General features: G+C 49.6%; 1 protein-coding gene across 10 annotated transcripts in view; it reads right to left on the minus strand.

The window, feature by feature from the left end:
- The window catches only part of HUWE1 (HECT, UBA and WWE domain containing E3 ubiquitin protein ligase 1), a 1,403,674-nt gene that overhangs the window by 369,921 nt on the left and 1,013,154 nt on the right, over window positions 1–20,599 (minus strand). The gene's annotated exons all lie outside the window — the stretch shown is intronic.

The following is a 20,599-nucleotide window of genomic DNA, read 5'->3' on the forward strand; positions in this document are numbered from 1 at the left end:
ACCCTCTCTACCTGCAGAGCCCTCATGCCTAGAAAACCCCTCAAGGCACCAGACTAATCTGCAAAGCTTTTCTCCACAGCTCTTCCAGAATAGTAGGGAATGCTGGCTCTGACGTGGGAAGGGACGCCACAGACCTCGAAGTGCCCTCCAATGTTGTGCCAGTGTCAATTTCCCAACCATTTTATCCAAGCTGTTGAAGCAGCATGATGAGAATGACATCAGATCAAATATGTAGTACAACAGAAAATCAGTCTTATTGTAGGAAGCTCTCTTTATAAAATATATAAAAAAGAGGTATAATGTGCAAAGAACCAAGGGTTTCCCCTTACTAGTGGACAGGGGCTTGCTCTAGCAATTCCAAGGTGCTCTTTTAGGGGGAAGTGAGGTTGAGCAGCTTTAGGTTTATGAGAGAGGAGTGTTAGGCACCTACAAATACACAGTCAATAAACAAGACACTACTCAAGGAGATTGTAGGAAAGTGCCTCTTTTGACATGCTCTCCCCCAAACACACTTTTTGCGTGTTCTTTGGTGTAATTTCGACTGAAAGAGCACTGGTTTCCTGCTAACCAGGTCCCCAGTGCAAGATCTTTCTCCAAAACTGCAGTTGTTTTCCCAATTGGCATAACCTTCAGCACACACTATGTTCCTAGTAAATGGTACCCATGGTACCTAGGGCATGGGTACAAAAGGGGACACCTAAGGGGTGCAGCACAAACTGCCAACTTAAAGGACTCCTCACCAAGCACATGACAGGCAGCCATTGCAGGCTGCGTGTCTTGATGGAGACAAAAGTGAATACACAACATGGCACGCAGACATGTCCTCTAGACACTGCATGCAATATATCAATGTCACCCCACTAGCAGACCTTACAGTCCTAAGGTAGGGTGCATTATGTAGGAAAGTAGCATCTTTCAGACGTAGTAATCCCTACGTTTTGCCTGGTGTCTGTGGTTAGACTGTAGTGCACTGGGATCCTGCTAATCAGGACCCCAGTGTCTGTGCGCTCTCCTTTAAATTTGGTTGCTGGCAAACGTTTAACACCCACAATAGGCATAATGGCGCACCCATGTACGTCCCTAGTATATGGTACTTAGGTACCCAGGGCACTGGTACACCAGGGGACCCCAATGGCTGCAGCATGCATTGTGCCACCCATGGGTCCCTTGCAAACTGTCTGCAGACCTGCTATTGCAGCCTGCGTGAAATGATGCACGCACCTTTAATTTCAGATCTAAGTCTTGCTTTATACCATAATCACTGCACTTAGACACTACGTCACCCCTTTGGTAAGCCCTATAGCCCAAGGGCAGGGTGCATGCCTTTAAGGGTGAGAATACCCCTGCATGAGCAGGGTACCCCTGCAAACCCCAGACTCCATTCCCTGGGCTTTGTATGTGCGGGAAAGCCATCTTAAGGTATGCAGTGGACACGACACGAGATTGACTGGCTTCTCCGAACCTAGGCATGTTTGAACCACTTGTTGGAACCATGCAACTAAGCAGATTCCTTGCTTGTCGCATGACCCTCTTCCTTAGTAGATCTCCCAGTTCTGCCTATGTAGACTTACAGGGTCTGGCTGCCAGCCCACACTGCTGCCATTCCCAGACACTGTTCTGCCCTCCTGCTGATGAGCGTATTACAAGCATAGGAAGGCAGAACAAAGGCTTTCCAGCATGGGAGAGGTGTGCCCCTCTCTCCCTTGGAAATAGGGATATCTGGGCAGGGGTGGAGTGAGCTCTGCACACCACCAGACTGGTTTGAAGGAGACGTTTGATGTCATTCTTGTATAATCCAGTTTGCACCAGTTCAGGAACCCCCAGTTCCAGCTCTGACGCAAAGCTGCACAAAGGACAGGGGAGTGACCAGCCCCTGTCTAGCTCCTCCCCTAGAGAGGTGCACAGAGCTCTGCTGGGTGGCCACGTGATTTTGGCATCTTGAAAATAAGATGTGCAAAGGCCCATGGGAGCATCTGACTGGTTTGGCCAGGTAGATAACGTCCCTGACACTGTTGGATAGGTGGGTCACTTCAGGGAGTGGCCAACACCCCTTTAGGGTCACTTAAAGGCTCCAGTGAGGGTGGGTCCTCCGATTCGCTGAACAAGATTCTTCAAGGAACTCCGCAAGACATCTTCTCTACCTGGCCTCAGGAACTGCTGCTGGTCTGCTTTTGGAACTGAAACAAGCCTGTATCCAGTTGGGAGGGCTCCCACTGCAACATTGTTTCTCCAGCTCCTGCAAGATTTGAGCAACATCTGTGGCTGTGCATCCTCCAGTGTCCAAGAAGCCAGAAGGAATCTCCCTTAGAGTGAAGGAGTCACTCCCCTGCATCCGCAGGGAACTCAAGATGACAACAACTGACTGGTGGATCCTGCTTGTCGCATGGACAACAGAAAGGCTCTGCTCACAGGTGGTGGGTTCTGTGGTACTCTCCGGGTCGAACTTGTCTTCTGAACAACTTAGGAGACCGTGGACCCTTGCTGCAGCCACTGGAACCTGTGCACTATGAATGATGCTCTTGCAAAGGCTTGTTGACTTTTCCTCCAGGAGATCTTCAGGCTCCAAGAAGCTCCAGCCTCCAGCACTCAAACTCAAAGATCATCTTTCGCTCTGCAGCCCCTGCAAAGTGGGACTCCTATTTTGTTGTGCTGCTGAGGCCTCTCTGAGACTTCCTGGGCCTGTTGACAGTGGGTCACACACAGGGGCTCCTCCGACTCTGGCTGGCTTTCTTCAGTGCCGAAGGCCTGCCCTGACACTCTTCCAAGAGTCGAGTCAATTAGACTGTGCTGGTCCCCATCAGCTATTTTCATTTTCCAAGGCCGGTTGGTGGCCCTGCTGGCCACTAACCCTCCTACAATCCAGCGACTGACGTGGGCGACGCCAAGGATCTCCTGCATCCCCTGGACTCCGCAGCTGGACTTATTCCTTCACCGTTCTGCAGGCACTTCACCTCCAAGAGAGTGGGCATTGCCTAGTACTTACCTCTGATGGTTTCCTAATCTCCCAGCCCCATGGATCCTAACACACTTACCTTGGTTGGGCACCTCCATTCTTATACCACTTTATTAGTATATGGTTTGCTTGTAACCCACCCCCTACCCCCACACACAAATAGGGCTCCATGTATTTTTATGCAATTGCTGACCAAGAGTATATTTTGCCGTCTTGATATCTCCAGGAGGAACTATACCAATGCTAGTATAGCTATAGTGTTGTAATAAAGAAACCTTTTATTTTGCAACACCTGTTGTGGTTCTTTCTTGTGATTTGTTACTGACTGACCATTGTGGTATTGCAAGTGCTTTACACTCCTCTTACATAAGTTTTAGCTGCTCACCACAGCTACCCCTAGAGAGATTTTGCTATCTGGGCACCTACTCACTATCATTGAGGTCTGCCTGGACTCAGTATAGACTGCCAAAACCATAGGTGTAGGAAGTTGGCTCTGTATGTGCTATTTCAAAGTAAGGAATAGCATGCACAGAGTCCAAGGGTTCCCCTTAGAGGTAAAATAGTGGTAAAAATAGATAATACTAATGCTCTATTTTGTGGTAGTGTGGTCGAGCAGTAGGCTTATCCAAGGAGTAGTGTTAAGCATTTGTTGTACATACACATAGACAATAAATGAGGTACACACACTCAGAGACAAATCCAGCCAATAGGTTTTTATATAGAAAAATATCTTTTCTTAGTTTATTTTAAGAACCACAGGTTCAAATTCTACATGTAATATCTCATTCGAAAGGTATTGCAGGTAAGTACTTTAGGAACTTCAAATCATCAAAATTGCATGTATACTTTTCAAGTTATTCACAAATAGCTGTTTTAAAAGTGGACACTTAGTGCAATTTTCACAGTTCCTAGGGGAGGTAAGTATTTGTTAGGTTAACCAGGTAAGTAAGACACTTACAGGGCTTAGTTCTTGGTCCAAGGTAGCCCACCGTTGGGGGTTCAGAGCAACCCCGAAGTCACCACACCAGCAGCTCAGGGCCGGTCAGGTGCAGAGTTCAAAGTGGTGCCCAAAACACATAGGCTAGAATGGAGAGAAGGGGGTGCCCCGGTTCCGGTCTGCTTGCAGGTAAGTACCCGCGTCTTCGGAGGGCAGACCAGGGGGGTTTTGTAGGGCACCGGGGGGGACACAGGTCCACACAGAAATTTCACCCTCAGCGGCGCGGGGGCGGCCGGGTGCAGTGTAGAAACAAGCGTCGGGTTCGCAATGTTAGTCTATGAGAGATCTCGGGATCTCTTCAGCGCTGCAGGCAGGCAAGGGGGGGATTCCTCGGGGAAACCTCCACTTGGGCAAGGGAGAGGGACTCCTGGGGGTCACTTCTCCAGTGAAAGTCCGGTCCTTCAGGTCCTGGGGGCTGCGGGTGCAGGGTCTCTCCCAGGCGTCGGGACTTTAGGTTCAAAGAGTCGCGGTCAGGGGAAGCCTCGGGGTTCCCTCTGCAGGCGGCGCTGTGGGGGCTCAGGGGGGACAGGTTTTGGTACTCACAGTATCAGAGTAGTCCTGGGGTCCCTCCTGAGGCGTCGGATCTCCACCAGCCGAGTCGGGGTCGCCGGGTGCAGTGTTGCAAGTCTCACGCTTCTTGCGGGGAGCTTGCAGGGTTCTTTCAAGGCTGCTGGAAACAAAGTTGCAGCCTTTCTTGGAGCAGGTCCGCTGTCCTCGGGAGTTTCTTGTCTTTTCGAAGCAGGGGCAGTCCTCAGAGGATGTCGAGGTCGCTGGTCCCTTTGGAAGGCGTCGCTGGAGCAGGATCTTTGGAAGGCAGGAGACAGGCCGGTGAGTTTCTGGAGCCAAGGCAGTTGTCTTCTGGTCTTCCTCTGCAGGGGTTTTCAGCTGGGCAGTCCTTCTTCTTGTAGTTGCAGGAATCTAATTTTCTAGGGTTCAGGGTAGCCCTTAAATACTAAATTTAAGGGCGTGTTTAGGTCTGGGGGGTTAGTAGCCAATGGCTACTAGCCCTGAGGGTGGGTACACCCTCTTTGTGCCTCCTCCCAAGGGGAGGGGGTCACAATCCTAACCCTATTGGGGGAATCCTCCATCTGCAAGATGGAGGATTTCTAAAAGTTAGAGTCACCTCAGCTCAGGACACCTTAGGGGCTGTCCTGACTGGCCAGTGACTCCTCCTTGTTATTCTCATTATTTTCTCCGGCCTTGCCGCCAAAAGTGGGGGCCGGGCCGGAGGGGGCGGGCAACTCCACTAGCTGGAGTGTCCTGCTGGGTTGGCACAAAGGAGGTGAGCCTTTGAGGCTCACCGCCAGGTGTGACAATTCCTGCCTGGGAGAGGTGTTAGCATCTCCACCCAGTGCAGGCTTTGTTACTGGCCTCAGAGTGACAAAGGCACTCTCCCCATGGGGCCAGCAACATGTCTCGGTTTGTGGCAGGCTGCTAAAACTAGTCAGCCTACACAGATAGTCGGTTAGGTTTCAGGGGGCACCTCTAAGGTGCCCTCTGTGGTGTGTTTTACAATAAAATGTACACTGGCATCAGTGTGCATTTATTGTGCTGAGAAGTTTGATACCAAACTTCCCAGCTTTCAGTGTAGCCATTATGGTGCTGTGGAGTTCGTGTTTGACAGACTCCCAGACCATATACTCTTATGGCTACCCTGCACTTACAATGTCTAAGGTTTTGTTTAGACACTGTAGGGGTACCATGCTCATGCACTGGTACCCTCACCTATGGTATAGTGCACCCTGCCTTAGGGCTGTAAGGCCTGCTAGAGGGGTGTCTTACCTATACTGCATAGGCAGTGAGAGGCTGGCATGGCACCCTGAGGGGAGTGCCATGTCGACTTACTCGTTTTGTCCTCACTAGCACACACAAGCTGGCAAGCAGTGTGTCTGTGCTGAGTGAGAGGTCTCCAGGGTGGCATAAGACATGCTGCAGCCCTTAGAGACCTTCCTTGGCATCAGGGCCCTTGGTACTAGAAGTACCAGTTACAAGGGACTTATCTGGATGCCAGGGTCTGCCAATTGTGGATACAAAAGTACAGGTTAGGGAAAGAACACTGGTGCTGGGGCCTGGTTAGCAGGCCTCAGCACACTTTCAATTGTAAACATAGCATCAGCAAAGGCAAAAAGTCAGGGGGCAACCATGCCAAGGAGGCATTTCCTTACACAACCCCCCCCCCCAAACGAAAGAGGATGAGACTAACCTTTCCCAAGAGAGTCTTCATTTTCTAAGTGGAAGAACCTGGAAAGGCCATCTGCATTGGCATGGGCAGTCCCAGGTCTGTGTTCCACTATAAAGTCCATTCCCTGTAGGGAGATGGACCACCTCAACAGTTTAGGATTTTCACCTTTCATTTGCATCAGCCATTTGAGAGGTCTGTGGTCAGTTTGAACTAGGAAGTGAGTCCCAAAGAGGTATGGTCTCAGCTTCTTCAGGGACCAAACCACAGCAAAGGCCTCCCTCTCAATGGCACTCCAACGCTGCTCCCTGGGGAGTAACCTCCTGCTAATGAAAGCAACAGGCTGGTCAAGGCCATCATCATTTGTTTGGGACAAAACTGCCCCTATCCCATGTTCAGAGGCATCAGTCTGCACAATGAACTGCTTAGAATAATCTGGAGCTTTGAGAACTGGTGCTGAGCACATTGCCTGTTTCAGGGTGTCAAAGGCCTGTTGGCATTCCACAGTCCAGTTTACTTTCTTGGGCATTTTCTTGGAGGTGAGTTCAGTGAGGGCTGTCACAATGGATCCATATCCCTTCACAAACCTCCTGTAATACCCAGTCAAGCCAAGGAATGCCCTGACTTGAGTCTGGGTTTTTGGAGCTACCCAGTCCAGAATAGTCTGGATCTTGGGTTGGAGTGGCTGAACTTGGCCTCCACCTACAAGGTGTCCCAAGTAAACCACAGTTCCCTGCCCTATCTGGCATTTGGATGCCTTGATAGAGAGGCCTGCAGATTGCAGAGCCTTCAAAACCTTCCTCAGGTGGACCAGGTGATCCTGCCAGGTGGAGCTAAAGACAGCAATATCATCAAGATAAGCTGTGCTGAAGGACTCCAAGCCAGCAAGGACTTGATTCACCAACCTTTGGAAGGTGGCAGGGGCATTCTTTAAACCAAAGGGCATAACAGTAAACTGATAATGCCCATCAGGTGTGGAGAATGCTGTCTTTTCTTTTGCTCCAGGTGCCATTTTTATTTGCCAGTACCCTGCTGTCAAGTCAAAGGTACTTAGAAATTTGGCAGCACCTAATTTATCAATGAGCTCATCAGCTCTTGGAATTGGATGGGCATCTGTCTTGGTGACAGAATTGAGCCCTCTGTAGTCCACACAAAACCTCATCTCTTTCTTTCCATCTTTGGTGTGAGGTTTGGGGACTAAGACCACTGGGCTAGCCCAGGGGCTGTCAGAGCGCTCAATTACTCCCAATTCCAGCATCTTGTGGACTTCCACCTTGATGCTTTCCTTAACATGGTCAGATTGTCTAAAGATTTTGTTCTTGACAGGCATGCTGTCTCCTGTGTCCACATCATGGGTACACAGGTGTGTCTGACCAGGGGTTAAGGAGAAGAGTTCAGGAAACTGTTGTAGGACTCTCCTACAATCAGCTTGCTGTTGGCCAGAGAGGGTGTCTGAGTAGATCACTCCATCTACTGTACCATCTTTTGGGTCTGATGACAGAAGATCAGGGAGAGGTTCACTCTCTGCCTCCTGATCCTCATCTGTTACCATCAACAGATTGACATCAGCCCTGTCGTGGAAGAGCTTAAGGCGGTTTACATGGATCACCCTCTTGGGGCTCCTGCTTGTGCCCAGGTCCACCAAGTAGGTGACCTGACTCTTCCTCTCTAGTACTGGGTAAGGGCCACTCCATTTGTCCTGGAGTGCCCTGGGAGCCACAGGCTCCAGAACCCAGACTTTCTGCCCTGGTTGGAACTCAACCAGTGCAGCCTTTTGGTCATACCAAAACTTCTGGAGCTGTTGGCTGGCCTCAAGGTTTTTGGTTGCCTTTTCCATGTACTCTGCCATTCTAGAGCGAAGGCCAAGTACATAGTCCACTATGTCCTGTTTAGGCTCATGGAGAGGTCTCTCCCAGCCTTCTTTAACAAGGGCAAGTGGTCCCCTTACAGGATGACTGTAAAGAAATGGCTCCCTGTTGCAGTTACCCCCCACTTTTTGCCTGATACTGATGCTGACTTGACTGAGAAGTGTGCTGGGACCCTGCTAACCAGGCCCCAGCACCAGTGTTCTTTCACCTAAAATGTACCATTGTTTCCACAATTGGCACACCCTGGCATCCAGATAAGTCCCTTGTAACTGGTACCTCTGGTACCAAGGGCCCTGATGCCAGGGAAGGTCTCTAAGGGCTGTAACATGTATTATGCCACCCTAGAGACCCCTCACTCAGCACAGACACACTGCTTACAAGACTGTGTGTGCTGGTGAGAACAAAATGAGTAAGTCGACATGGCACTCCCCTCAGGGTGCCATGCCAGCCTCTCACTGCCTATGCAGTATAGGTAAGACACCCCTCTAGCAGGCCTTACAGCCCTAAGGCAGGGTGCACTATACCATAGGTGAGGGTACCAGTGCATGAGCACTGTGCCCCTACAGTGTCTAAGCAAAACCTTAGACATTGTAAGTGCAGGGTAGCCATAAGAGTATATGGTCTGGGAGTCTGTTTTACACGAACTCCACAGCACCATAATGGCTACACTGAAAACTGGGAAGTTTGGTATCAAACTTCTCAGCACAATAAATGCACACTGATGCCAGTGTACATTTTATTGTAAAATACACCACAGAGGGCACCTTAGAGGTGCCCCCTGAAACTTAACCGACTGTCTGTGTAGGCTGACTAGTTCTAGCAGCCTGCCACAAACCGAGACATGTTGCTGGCCCCATGGGGAGAGTGCCTTTGTCACTCTGAGGCCAGTAACAAAGCCTGCACTGGGTGGAGATGCTAACACCTCCCCCAGGCAGGAATTGTCACACCTGGCGGTGAGCCTCAAAGGCTCACCTCCTTTGTGCCAACCCAGCAGGACACTCCAGCTAGTGGAGTTGCCCGCCCCCTCCGGCCAGGCCCCACTTTTGGCGGCAAGGCCGGAGAAAATAATGAGAAAAACAAGGAGGAGTCACTGACCAGTCAGGACAGCCCCTAAGGTGTCCTGAGCTGAAGTGACTCTAACTTTTAGAAATCCTCCATCTTGCAGATGGAGGATTCCCCCAATAGGGTTAGGATTGTGACCCCCTCCCCTTGGGAGGAGGCACAAAGAGGGTGTACCCACCCTCAGGGCTAGTAGCCATTGGCTACTAACCCCCCAGACCTAAACACGCCCTTAAATTTAGTATTTAAGGGCTACCCTGAACCCTAGAAAATTAGATTCCTGCAACGACAAGAAGAAGGACTGCCTAGCTGAAAACCCCTGCAGAGGAAGACCAGAAGACGACAACTGCCTTGGCTCCAGAAACTCACCGGCCTGTCTCCTGCCTTCCAAAGATCCTGCTCCAGCGACGCCTTCCGAAGGGACCAGCGACCTCGACATCCTCTGAGGACTGCCCCTACTTCGAAAAGACAAGAAACTCCCGAGGACAGCGGACCTGCTCCAAGAAAAGCTGCAACTTTGTTTCCAGCAGCTTTAAAGAACCCTGCAAGCTCCCCGCAAGAAGCGTGAGACTTGCAACACTGCACCCGGCGACCCCGACTCGACTGGTGGAGATCCGACACCTCAGGAGGGACCCCAGGACTACTCTAAGACTGTGAGTACAAAAACCTGTCCCCCCTGAGCCCCCACAGCGCCGCCTGCAGAGGGAATCCCGAGGCTTCCCCTGACCGCGACTCTTTGAACCTAAAGTCCCGACACCTGGGAGAGACCCTGCACCCGCAGCCCCCAGGACCTGAAGGACCGGACTTTCACTGGAGAAGTGACCCCCAGGAGTCCCTCTCCCCTGCCCAAGTGGAGGTTTCCCCGAGGAATTCCCCCCTTGCCTGCCTGCAGCGCTGAAGAGATCCCGAGATCTCCCATTGACTTCCATTACAAACCCGACGCTTGTTCCTACACTGCACCCGGCCGCCCCCGCGCTGCTGAGGGTGAAATTTCTGTGTGGACTTGTGTCCCCCCCGGTGCCCTACAAAACCCCCCTGGTCTGCCCTCCGAAGACGCGGGTACTTACCTGCAAGCAGACCGGAACCGGGGCACCCCCTTCTCTCCATTCTAGCCTATGTGTTTTGGGCACCACTTTGAACTCTGCACCTGACCGGCCCTGAGCTGCTGGTGTGGTGACTTTGGGGTTGCTCTGAACCCCCAACGGTGGGCTACCTTGGACCAAGAACTGAACCCTGTAAGTGTCTTACTTACCTGGTAAAACTAACAAATACTTACCTCCCCTAGGAACTGTGAAAATTGCACTAAGTGTCCACTTTTAAAACAGCTATTTGTGAATAACTTGAAAAGTATACATGCAATTTTGATGATTTAAAGTTCCTAAAGTACTTACCTGCAATACCTTTCGAATGAGATATTACATGTAGAATTTGAACCTGTGGTTCTTAAAATAAACTAAGAAAAGATATTTTTCTATATAAAAACCTATTGGCTGGATTTGTCTCTGAGTGTGTGTACCTCATTTATTGTCTATGTGTATGTACAACAAATGCTTAACACTACTCCTTGGATAAGCCTACTGCTCGACCACACTACCACAAAATAGAGCATTAGTATTATCTATTTTTACCACTATTTTACCTCTAAGGGGAACCCTTGGACTCTGTGCATGCTATTCCTTACTTTGAAATAGCACATACAGAGCCAACTTCCTACATTGGTGGATCAGCGGTGGGGTACAAGACTTTGCATTTGCTGGACTACTCAGCCAATACCTGATCACACGACAAATTCCAAAATTGTCATTAGAAATTGATTTTTGCAATTTGAAAAGTTTTCTAAATTCTTAAAAGACCTGCTAGGGCCTTGTGTTAGATCCTGTTTAGCATTTCTTTTAGAGTTTAAAAGTTTGTAAAAGTTTGAATTAGATTCTAGAACCAGTTTTAGTTTCTTAAAAAGTATTCCAACTTTTAGAAGCATAATGTCTAGCACAGATGTGAATGTGGTGGAACTCGACACCACACCTTACCTCCATCTACAGATGAGAGAGCTAAGGTCACTCTGTAAACTAAAGAAAATAGCAATGGGCCCCAAACCTACCAAAGTACAGCTCCAGGAGCTTTTGGCGGAGTTTGAAAAGGCCAACCCCTCTGAGGATGGCAACTCAGAGGATGAAGATAGTGACTTGGAGGGAAATTCCCCCCCTCCAGTCCTACTTAGGGAGAGCAGGGCTTCTCAAGCCCTGACTCCACAAATAATAGTCAGAGATGCTGGTTCCCTCACAGGAGAGACCAACACCTCTGGAATCACTGAGGATAACCCCAGTGAAGAGGACATCCAGTTAGCCAGGATGGCCAAAAGATTGGCTTTGGAAAAGCAGCTCCTAGCCATAGAAAGGGAAAGAAAAGAGATGGGCCTAGGTCCCATCAATGGTGGCAGCAACTTAAATAGGGTCAGAGATTCTCCTGACATCCTAAAAATCCCCAAAGGGATTGTAACAAAATATGAAGATGGTGATGACATCACCAAATGGTTCACAGCTTTTGAGAGGGCTTGTGTAACCAGAAAAGTAAACAGATCTCACTGGGGTGCTCTCCTTTGGGAAATGTTCACTGGAAAGTGTAGGGATAGACTCCTCACACTCTCTGGAAAAGATGCAGAATCTTATGACCTCATGAAGGGTACCCTGATTGAGGGCTTTGGATTCTCCACTGAGGAGTATAGAATTAGATTCAGGGGGGCTCAAAAATCCTCGAGCCAGACCTGGGTTGATTTTGTAGACTACTCAGTCAAAACACTGGATGGTTGGTTAACTGGAAATGAAGTGTGTAACTATGTTGGGCTTTATAATTTGTTTATGAAAGAACACATTTTAAGTAACTGCTTCAATGAAAAGTTGCATCAGTATCTGGTAGACCTAGGTCCAATTTCTCCCCAAGAATTGGGAAAGAAGGCAGACCACTGGGTCAAGACTAGGGTAACCAAAACTTCCACTGGGGGTGACCAAAAGAAAGGGGTTACAAAAACTCCCCAGGAGAAAGTGGGTGACACTAGAAACAAAGAAAAAGAGTCCTCTGTAGGCCCCCAAAAACCAGAACAGGTGGGTGGGCCCCAAGACACAACCCAAAACAAAGGTGGGTACCAGGGTAAGAACTGGGATGCCACTAAGGCATGGTGCCACAACTGTAAACAGTCTGGGCACCACACCAAGGACACTTCTTGTCCCAAAAACAAACCCCAGAACAAGATTCCAGGGGTAACCAGTGTAGCCATGGGAGATGACTCCTCAGATGAGGAGGTCTTCATAGCCTTCAACTGGAAACAGGGCCCAACAGGTGAGTTGGAGATTCCAGAGGGAAGTAGACACTTCCACCACCTACTGGTGAATGGAATCCCAACCACTGCCCTGAGAGACACTTGTGCCAGTCACACTATTGTGCATGACAGGCTGGTGCTCTCAAACCAGTACATCCCAGGTGAGACTGCCAGGGTAAGAGTTAGCCTAGACAGGGTCACTAAGAGGCCTGTGGCTTTAGTGCCCATAGAAGTGGGTGGCACTCTTAGCTGGAGAAGGGTAGTAGTCAGTGCAGACCTCCCCCTTGATTGTCTCCTTGGAAATGACTACCCAGAGATTAGTCAGAGCTCAAGAGAGGAACTAGTCCAGTGCCAGTCCTCTCCCAAGGATTCTGGAAGTCCTGCCTCTGCAGTAAATGCAAGCAGGCCCCAGAAGAAGAAGAAAAGAAAACAGAGTAGGAAGGGTGGACAACCTTTAGCCAAGGTTACAGCAAGCCAAGGAGATTCTGCTCCAGTAGGGGAGAACTCCAAAAATGGCCCTGATAAAGTCCAACCTGACCCACAAGAAGTCCTGGCTAGTCAGGCAACTGTTAAACCTGAGTGGGTGGCTCCTCAGCTAACAGAAGAAAGAGTGGAAGAAGGGTGTTTACTACAAGATGTGGTAACCCCCCACTCTAATACAGCAGACAGGCAACCTGAACCCAAAGAAGCCTGTAACTTAGCCCCTTCCCTTGTAGGTGAAGAGCTAAAGGTGTGGTTCTGGGCACTGACAGCTGTCAGTGGCCTCTGCTGGGTGTTAGCCTTTATGGCTGCACTATCCTTGGCCTGGTGGTCTGACCCCATGCCAAATAACAAGTTAGGCCCCCTGACCCTGTTGGTCATGGTGGGGTTACTCCAGCTCTGGGTAACCTCTTTGGGTAAGCTAGGGGTGACCCTGGCTAAGATAAGATTAGCAGAGGTGGATACCTCTGACCTCAAAATAGAGAGAATGGGTGAAGACATAAAAAGCACAGACAAGAGGCAGTTCAGACTAGGTCCTATCACTGTGGAAGTGGGTCAGTTCCCCAGAGGGAATGACCTGAACAGGAGGATGTAAGGCAGAGTAGGCCCTGCAACAAACCAGCCATTTCCTCTACCCTTCCTCGCCTGACAGACTAGGAAGACTCTTCCAGCGTTGGCTGAGTCTCCTGGCCTGTGGGCTGGGGGGGGGCTTGTGTAAAGAAATGGCTCCCTGTTGCAGTTACCCCCCACTTTTTGCCTGATACTGATGCTGACTTGACTGAGAAGTGTGCTGGGACCCTGCTAACCAGGCCCCAGCACCAGTGTTCTTTCACCTAAAATGTACCATTGTTTCCACAATTGGCACACCCTGGCATCCAGATAAGTCCCTTGTAACTGGTACCTCTGGTACCAAGGGCCCTGATGCCAGGGAAGGTCTCTAAGGGCTGTAACATGTATTATGCCACCCTAGAGACCCCTCACTCAGCACAGACACACTGCTTACAAGACTGTGTGTGCTGGTGAGAACAAAATGAGTAAGTCGACATGGCACTCCCCTCAGGGTGCCATGCCAGCCTCTCACTGCCTATGCAGTATAGGTAAGACACCCCTCTAGCAGGCCTTACAGCCCTAAGGCAGGGTGCACTATACCATAGGTGAGGGTACCAGTGCATGAGCACTGTGCCCCTACAGTGTCTAAGCAAAACCTTAGACATTGTAAGTGCAGGGTAGCCATAAGAGTATATGGTCTGGGAGTCTGTTTTACACGAACTCCACAGCACCATAATGGCTACACTGAAAACTGGGAAGTTTGGTATCAAACTTCTCAGCACAATAAATGCACACTGATGCCAGTGTACATTTTATTGTAAAATACACCACAGAGGGCACCTTAGAGGTGCCCCCTGAAACTTAACCGACTGTCTGTGTAGGCTGACTAGTTCTAGCAGCCTGCCACAAACCGAGACATGTTGCTGGCCCCATGGGGAGAGTGCCTTTGTCACTCTGAGGCCAGTAACAAAGCCTGCACTGGGTGGAGATGCTAACACCTCCCCCAGGCAGGAATTGTCACACCTGGCGGTGAGCCTCAAAGGCTCACCTCCTTTGTGCCAACCCAGCAGGACACTCCAGCTAGTGGAGTTGCCCGCCCCCTCCGGCCAGGCCCCACTTTTGGCGGCAAGGCCGGAGAAAATAATGAGAAAAACAAGGAGGAGTCACTGACCAGTCAGGACAGCCCCTAAGGTGTCCTGAGCTGAAGTGACTCTAACTTTTAGAAATCCTCCATCTTGCAGATGGAGGATTCCCCCAATAGGGTTAGGATTGTGACCCCCTCCCCTTGGGAGGAGGCACAAAGAGGGTGTACCCACCCTCAGGGCTAGTAGCCATTGGCTACTAACCCCCCAGACCTAAACACGCCCTTAAATTTAGTATTTAAGGGCTACCCTGAACCCTAGAAAATTAGATTCCTGCAACGACAAGAAGAAGGACTGCCTAGCTGAAAACCCCTGCAGAGGAAGACCAGAAGACGACAACTGCCTTGGCTCCAGAAACTCACCGGCCTGTCTCCTGCCTTCCAAAGATCCTGCTCCAGCGACGCCTTCCGAAGGGACCAGCGACCTCGACATCCTCTGAGGACTGCCCCTACTTCGAAAAGACAAGAAACTCCCGAGGACAGCGGACCTGCTCCAAGAAAAGCTGCAACTTTGTTTCCAGCAGCTTTAAAGAACCCTGCAAGCTCCCCGCAAGAAGCGTGAGACTTGCAACACTGCACCCGGCGACCCCGACTCGACTGGTGGAGATCCGACACCTCAGGAGGGACCCCAGGACTACTCTAAGACTGTGAGTACAAAAACCTGTCCCCCCTGAGCCCCCACAGCGCCGCCTGCAGAGGGAATCCCGAGGCTTCCCCTGACCGCGACTCTTTGAACCTAAAGTCCCGACACCTGGGAGAGACCCTGCACCCGCAGCCCCCAGGACCTGAAGGACCGGACTTTCACTGGAGAAGTGACCCCCAGGAGTCCCTCTCCCCTGCCCAAGTGGAGGTTTCCCCGAGGAATTCCCCCCTTGCCTGCCTGCAGCGCTGAAGAGATCCCGAGATCTCCCATTGACTTCCATTACAAACCCGACGCTTGTTCCTACACTGCACCCGGCCGCCCCCGCGCTGCTGAGGGTGAAATTTCTGTGTGGACTTGTGTCCCCCCCGGTGCCCTACAAAACCCCCCTGGTCTGCCCTCCGAAGACGCGGGTACTTACCTGCAAGCAGACCGGAACCGGGGCACCCCCTTCTCTCCATTCTAGCCTATGTGTTTTGGGCACCACTTTGAACTCTGCACCTGACCGGCCCTGAGCTGCTGGTGTGGTGACTTTGGGGTTGCTCTGAACCCCCAACGGTGGGCTACCTTGGACCAAGAACTGAACCCTGTAAGTGTCTTACTTACCTGGTAAAACTAACAAATACTTACCTCCCCTAGGAACTGTGAAAATTGCACTAAGTGTCCACTTTTAAAACAGCTATTTGTGAATAACTTGAAAAGTATACATGCAATTTTGATGATTTAAAGTTCCTAAAGTACTTACCTGCAATACCTTTCGAATGAGATATTACATGTAGAATTTGAACCTGTGGTTCTTAAAATAAACTAAGAAAAGATATTTTTCTATATAAAAACCTATTGGCTGGATTTGTCTCTGAGTGTGTGTACCTCATTTATTGTCTATGTGTATGTACAACAAATGCTTAACACTACTCCTTGGATAAGCCTACTGCTCGACCACACTACCACAAAATAGAGCATTAGTATTATCTATTTTTACCACTATTTTACCTCTAAGGGGAACCCTTGGACTCTGTGCATGCTATTCCTTACTTTGAAATAGCACATACAGAGCCAACTTCCTACAATGACCAAACAGAAGTTCAAAGGGTGAGAATCCTACTCCCTTCTGTGGCACCTCTCTGTAAGCGAAAAGCAGACATGGCAAGAGGACATCCCATCTCCTTTTGAGCTTTTCTGGGAGCCCCATGATCATGCCTTTTAATGTCTTGTTGAATCTCTCAACCAAGCCATTAGTTTGTGGATGGTATGGTGTAGTGAATTTATAAGTCACTCCACACTCATTCCACATGTGCTTTAGGTATGCTGACATGAAGTTGGTACCTCTGTCAGACACCACCTCCTTAGGGAAACCCACTCTGGTAAAGATACCAATGAGGGCCTTGGCTACTGCAGGGGCAGTAGTCGACCTAAGGGGAATAGCTTCAGGATACCTGGTAGCATAATCCACTACTACCAGGATGTACATATTTCCTGAGGCTGTGGGAGGTTCTAGTGGACCAACTATGTCCACACCCACTCTTTCAAAGGGCACCCCCACCACTGGAAGTGGAATGAGGGGGGCCTTTGGATGCCCACCTGTCTTACCACTGGCTTGACAGGTGGGGCAGGAGAGGCAAAACTCCTTAACCATGTTGGACATATTGGGCCAGTAGAAGTGGTTGACTAACCTCTCCCACGTCTTGGTTTGTCCCAAATGTCCAGCAAGGGGAATGTCATGGGCCAATGTTAGGATGAACTTCCTGAACAGCTGAGGCACTACCACTCTCCTAGTGGCACCAGGTTTGGGGTCTCTGGCCTCAGTGTACAGGAGTCCATCTTCCCAATAGACCCTATGCGTTCCATTTTTCTTGCCTTTGGACTCTTCAGCAGCTTGCTGCCTAAGGCCTTCAAGAGAGGGACAGGTTTCTTGTCCCTTACACAGCTCCTCCCTTGAGGGTCCCCCTGGGCCTAAGAGCTCAACCTGATAAGGTTCAAGCTCCAAAGGCTCAGTTCCCTCAGAGGGCAGAACTTCTTCCTGAGAAGAGAGGTTCCCTTTCTTTTGCTGTGTTGCAGTTGGCTTCCCAACTGACTTTCCTGTTCTCTTGGTAGGCTGGGCCATTTTTCCAGACTCCAGCTCTACTTTTTCACCCTGTGCCTTGCATTGTGCTCTGGTTTTCACACACACCAGTTCAGGGATACCCAGCATTGCTGCATGGGTTTTTAGTTCTACCTCAGCCCATGCTGAGGACTCCAGGTCATTTCCAAGCAGACAGTCCACTGGGATATTTGAGGAGACCACCACCTGTTTCAGGCCATTGACCCCTCCCCATTCTAAAGTAACCATTGCCATGGGATGTACTTTTCTCTGATTGTCAGCGTTGGTGACTGTGTAAGTTTTTCCAGTCAGGTATTGGCCAGGGGAAACCAGTTTCTCTGTCACCATGGTGACACTGGCACCTGTATCCCTCAGGCCCTCTATTCTAGTCCCATTAATTAAGAGTTGCTGTCTGTATTTTTGCATGTTAGGCGGCCAGACAGCTAGTGTGGCTAAATCCACCCCACCCTCAGAAACTAGAGTAGCTTCAGTGTGGACCCTGATTTGCTCTGGGCACACTGTTGATCCCACTTGGAGACTAGCCATACCAGTGTTACCTGGATGGGAGTTTGGAGTGGAATCTTTCTTGGGACAGGCCTTGTCTCCAGTTTGGTGTCCATGCTGTTTACAGCTATGACACCAGGCCTTTTTGGGATCAAAGTTTTTACCCTTGTACCCATTGTTTTGTGAAGAGGCTCTGGGCCCACCCTCCTGTGCAGGTTTTTGGGGGCCTGTAGAAGACTCTTTACTATTTTTAGTTTTGGTTGTCTCATCACCCTTCCCCTGGGGAGTCTTTGTGACCCCTTTCTTTTGGTCACCCCCTGTTGAAGTCTTGGACACCCTTGTCTTGACCCAATGGTCCGCCTTCTTTCCCAATTCTTGGGGAGAAATTGGTCCTAGGTCTACCAGATGCTGATGCAGTTTATCATTGAAACAATTACTTAACAGGTGTTCTTTCACAAATAAATTGTACAGCCCATCATAATTACTTACACCACTGCCTTGAATCCAACCATCTAGTGTTTTCACTGAGTAGTCAACAAAGTCAACCCAGGTCTGGCTCGAGGATTTTTGAGCCCCCCTGAACCTAATCCTGTACTCCTCAGTGGAGAATCCAAAGCCCTCAATCAGGGTACCCTTCATGAGGTCATAAGATTCTGCATCTTGTCCAGAGAGTGTGAGGAGTCTATCCCTACACTTTCCTGTGAACATTTCCCAAAGGAGAGCACCCCAGTGAGATCTGTTCACTTTTCTGGTTACACAAGCCCTCTCAAAAGCTGTGAACCATTTGGTGATGTCATCACCATCTTCATATTTAGTTACAATCCCTTTGGGGATTTTCAACATGTCAGGAGAATCTCTGACCCTATTTATGTTGCTGCCACCATTGATGGGTCCTAGGCCCATCTCTTGTCTTTCCCTCTCTATGGCTAGGATCTGTCTTTCCAAAGCCAATCTTTTGGCCATCCTGGCTAACTGGATGTCCTCTTCACTGGGGCTATCCTCAGTGATTTCAGAGGTGTTGGTCTCTCCTGTGAGGGAACCAGCATCTCTGACTATTATTTTAGGAGTCAGGGTTTGAGGGACCCTGTTCTCCCTAGATAGGACTGGTAGGGGGGAATTGTCCTCCAAGTCACTATCCTCTTCCTCTGAGTTGCCACCCTCAGAGGGGTTGGCCTTTTCAAACTCTGCCAAAAGCTCCTGGAGCTGTATTTTGGTAGGTTTGGGGCCCATTGTTATTTTCTTTATTTTACAGAGTGACCTTAGCTCCCTCATCTTAAGATGGAGGTAAGGTGTGGTGTCGAGTTCCACCACAGTCACATCTGTGCTAGACATTTTGCTTCTAAAAGTTGGAATACTTTTTAAGAATCTACAACTGGTTCTAGAATCTAATTCAAACTTTTACAAACTTTTAAACTCTAAAAGAAATGCTAAACAGGATCTAATACAAGGCCCTAGCAGGTCTTTTAAGAATTTAGAAAACTTTTCAAATTGCAAAAATCAATTTCTAATGACAATTTTGGAATTTGTCGTGTGATCAGGTATTGGCTGAGTAGTCCAGCAAATGCAAAGTCTTGTACCCCACCGCTGATCCACCAATGTAGGAAGTTGGCTCTGTATGTGCTATTTCAAAGTAAGGAATAGCATGCACAGAGTCCAAGGGTTCCCCTTAGAGGTAAAATAGTGGTAAAAAGAGATAATACTAATGCTCTATTTTGTGGTAGTGTGGTCGAGCAGTAGGCTTATCCAAGGAGTAGTGTTAAGCATTTGTTGTACATACACATAGACAATAAATGAGGTACACACACTCAGAGACAAATCCAGCCAATAGGTTTTGTTATAGAAAAATATATTTTCTTAGTTTATTTTAAGAACCACAGGTTCAAATTTAACATGTAATATCTTGTTTGAAAGGTATTGCAGGTAAGTACATTAGGAACTTTGAATCATTTCAATTGCATGTATACTTTTCAAGTTATTCACAAATAGCTATTTCAAAAGTGGACACTTAGTGCAATTTCCACAGTTCCTGGGGGAGGTAAGTTTTTGTTAGTTTTACCAGGTAAGTAAGACACTTACAGGGTTCAGTTCTTGGTCCAAGGTAGCCCACCGTTGGGGGTTCAGAGCAACCCCAAAGTCACCACACCAGCAGCTCAGGGCCGGTCAGGTGCAGAGTTCAAAGTGGTGCCCAAAACGCATAGGCTAGAATGGAGAGAAGGGGGTGCCCCGGTTCCGGTCTGCTTGCAGGTAAGTACCCGCGTCTTCGGAGGGCAGACCAGGGGGGTTTTGTAGGGCACCGGGGGGGACACAAGCCCACACAGAAATTTCACCCTCAGCGGCGCGGGGGCGGCCGGGTGCAGTGTTAGAACAAGCGTCGGGTTCGCAATGGAAGTCAATGAGAGATCAAGGGATCTCTTCAGCGCTGCAGGCAGGCAAGGGGGGGCTTCCTCGGGGAAACCTCCACTTGGGCAAGGGAGAGGGACTCCTGGGGGTCACTTCTGCAGTGAAAGTCCGGTCCTTCAGGTCCTGGGGGCTGCGGGTGCAGGGTCTTTTCCAGGCGTCGGGACTTAGGTTTCAGAGAGTCGCGGTCAGGGGAAGCCTCGGGATTCCCTCTGCAGGCGGCGCTGTGGGGGCTCAGGGGGGACAGGTTTTGGTACTCACAGTCGTAGAGTAGTCCGGGGGTCCTCCCTGAGGTGTTGGTTCTCCACCAGCCGAGTCGGGGTCGCCGGGTGCAGTGTTGCAAGTCTCACGCTTCTTGCGGGGAGTTGCAGGGTTCTTTAAAGCTGCTTCTTGAAACAAAGTTGCAGTCTTTTTGGAGCAGGTCCGCTGTCCTCGGGAG

This window comes from Pleurodeles waltl, chromosome 10 (assembly GCF_031143425.1).
Source record: "Pleurodeles waltl isolate 20211129_DDA chromosome 10, aPleWal1.hap1.20221129, whole genome shotgun sequence".
Classification (NCBI taxonomy): domain Eukaryota; kingdom Metazoa; phylum Chordata; class Amphibia; order Caudata; family Salamandridae; genus Pleurodeles; species Pleurodeles waltl.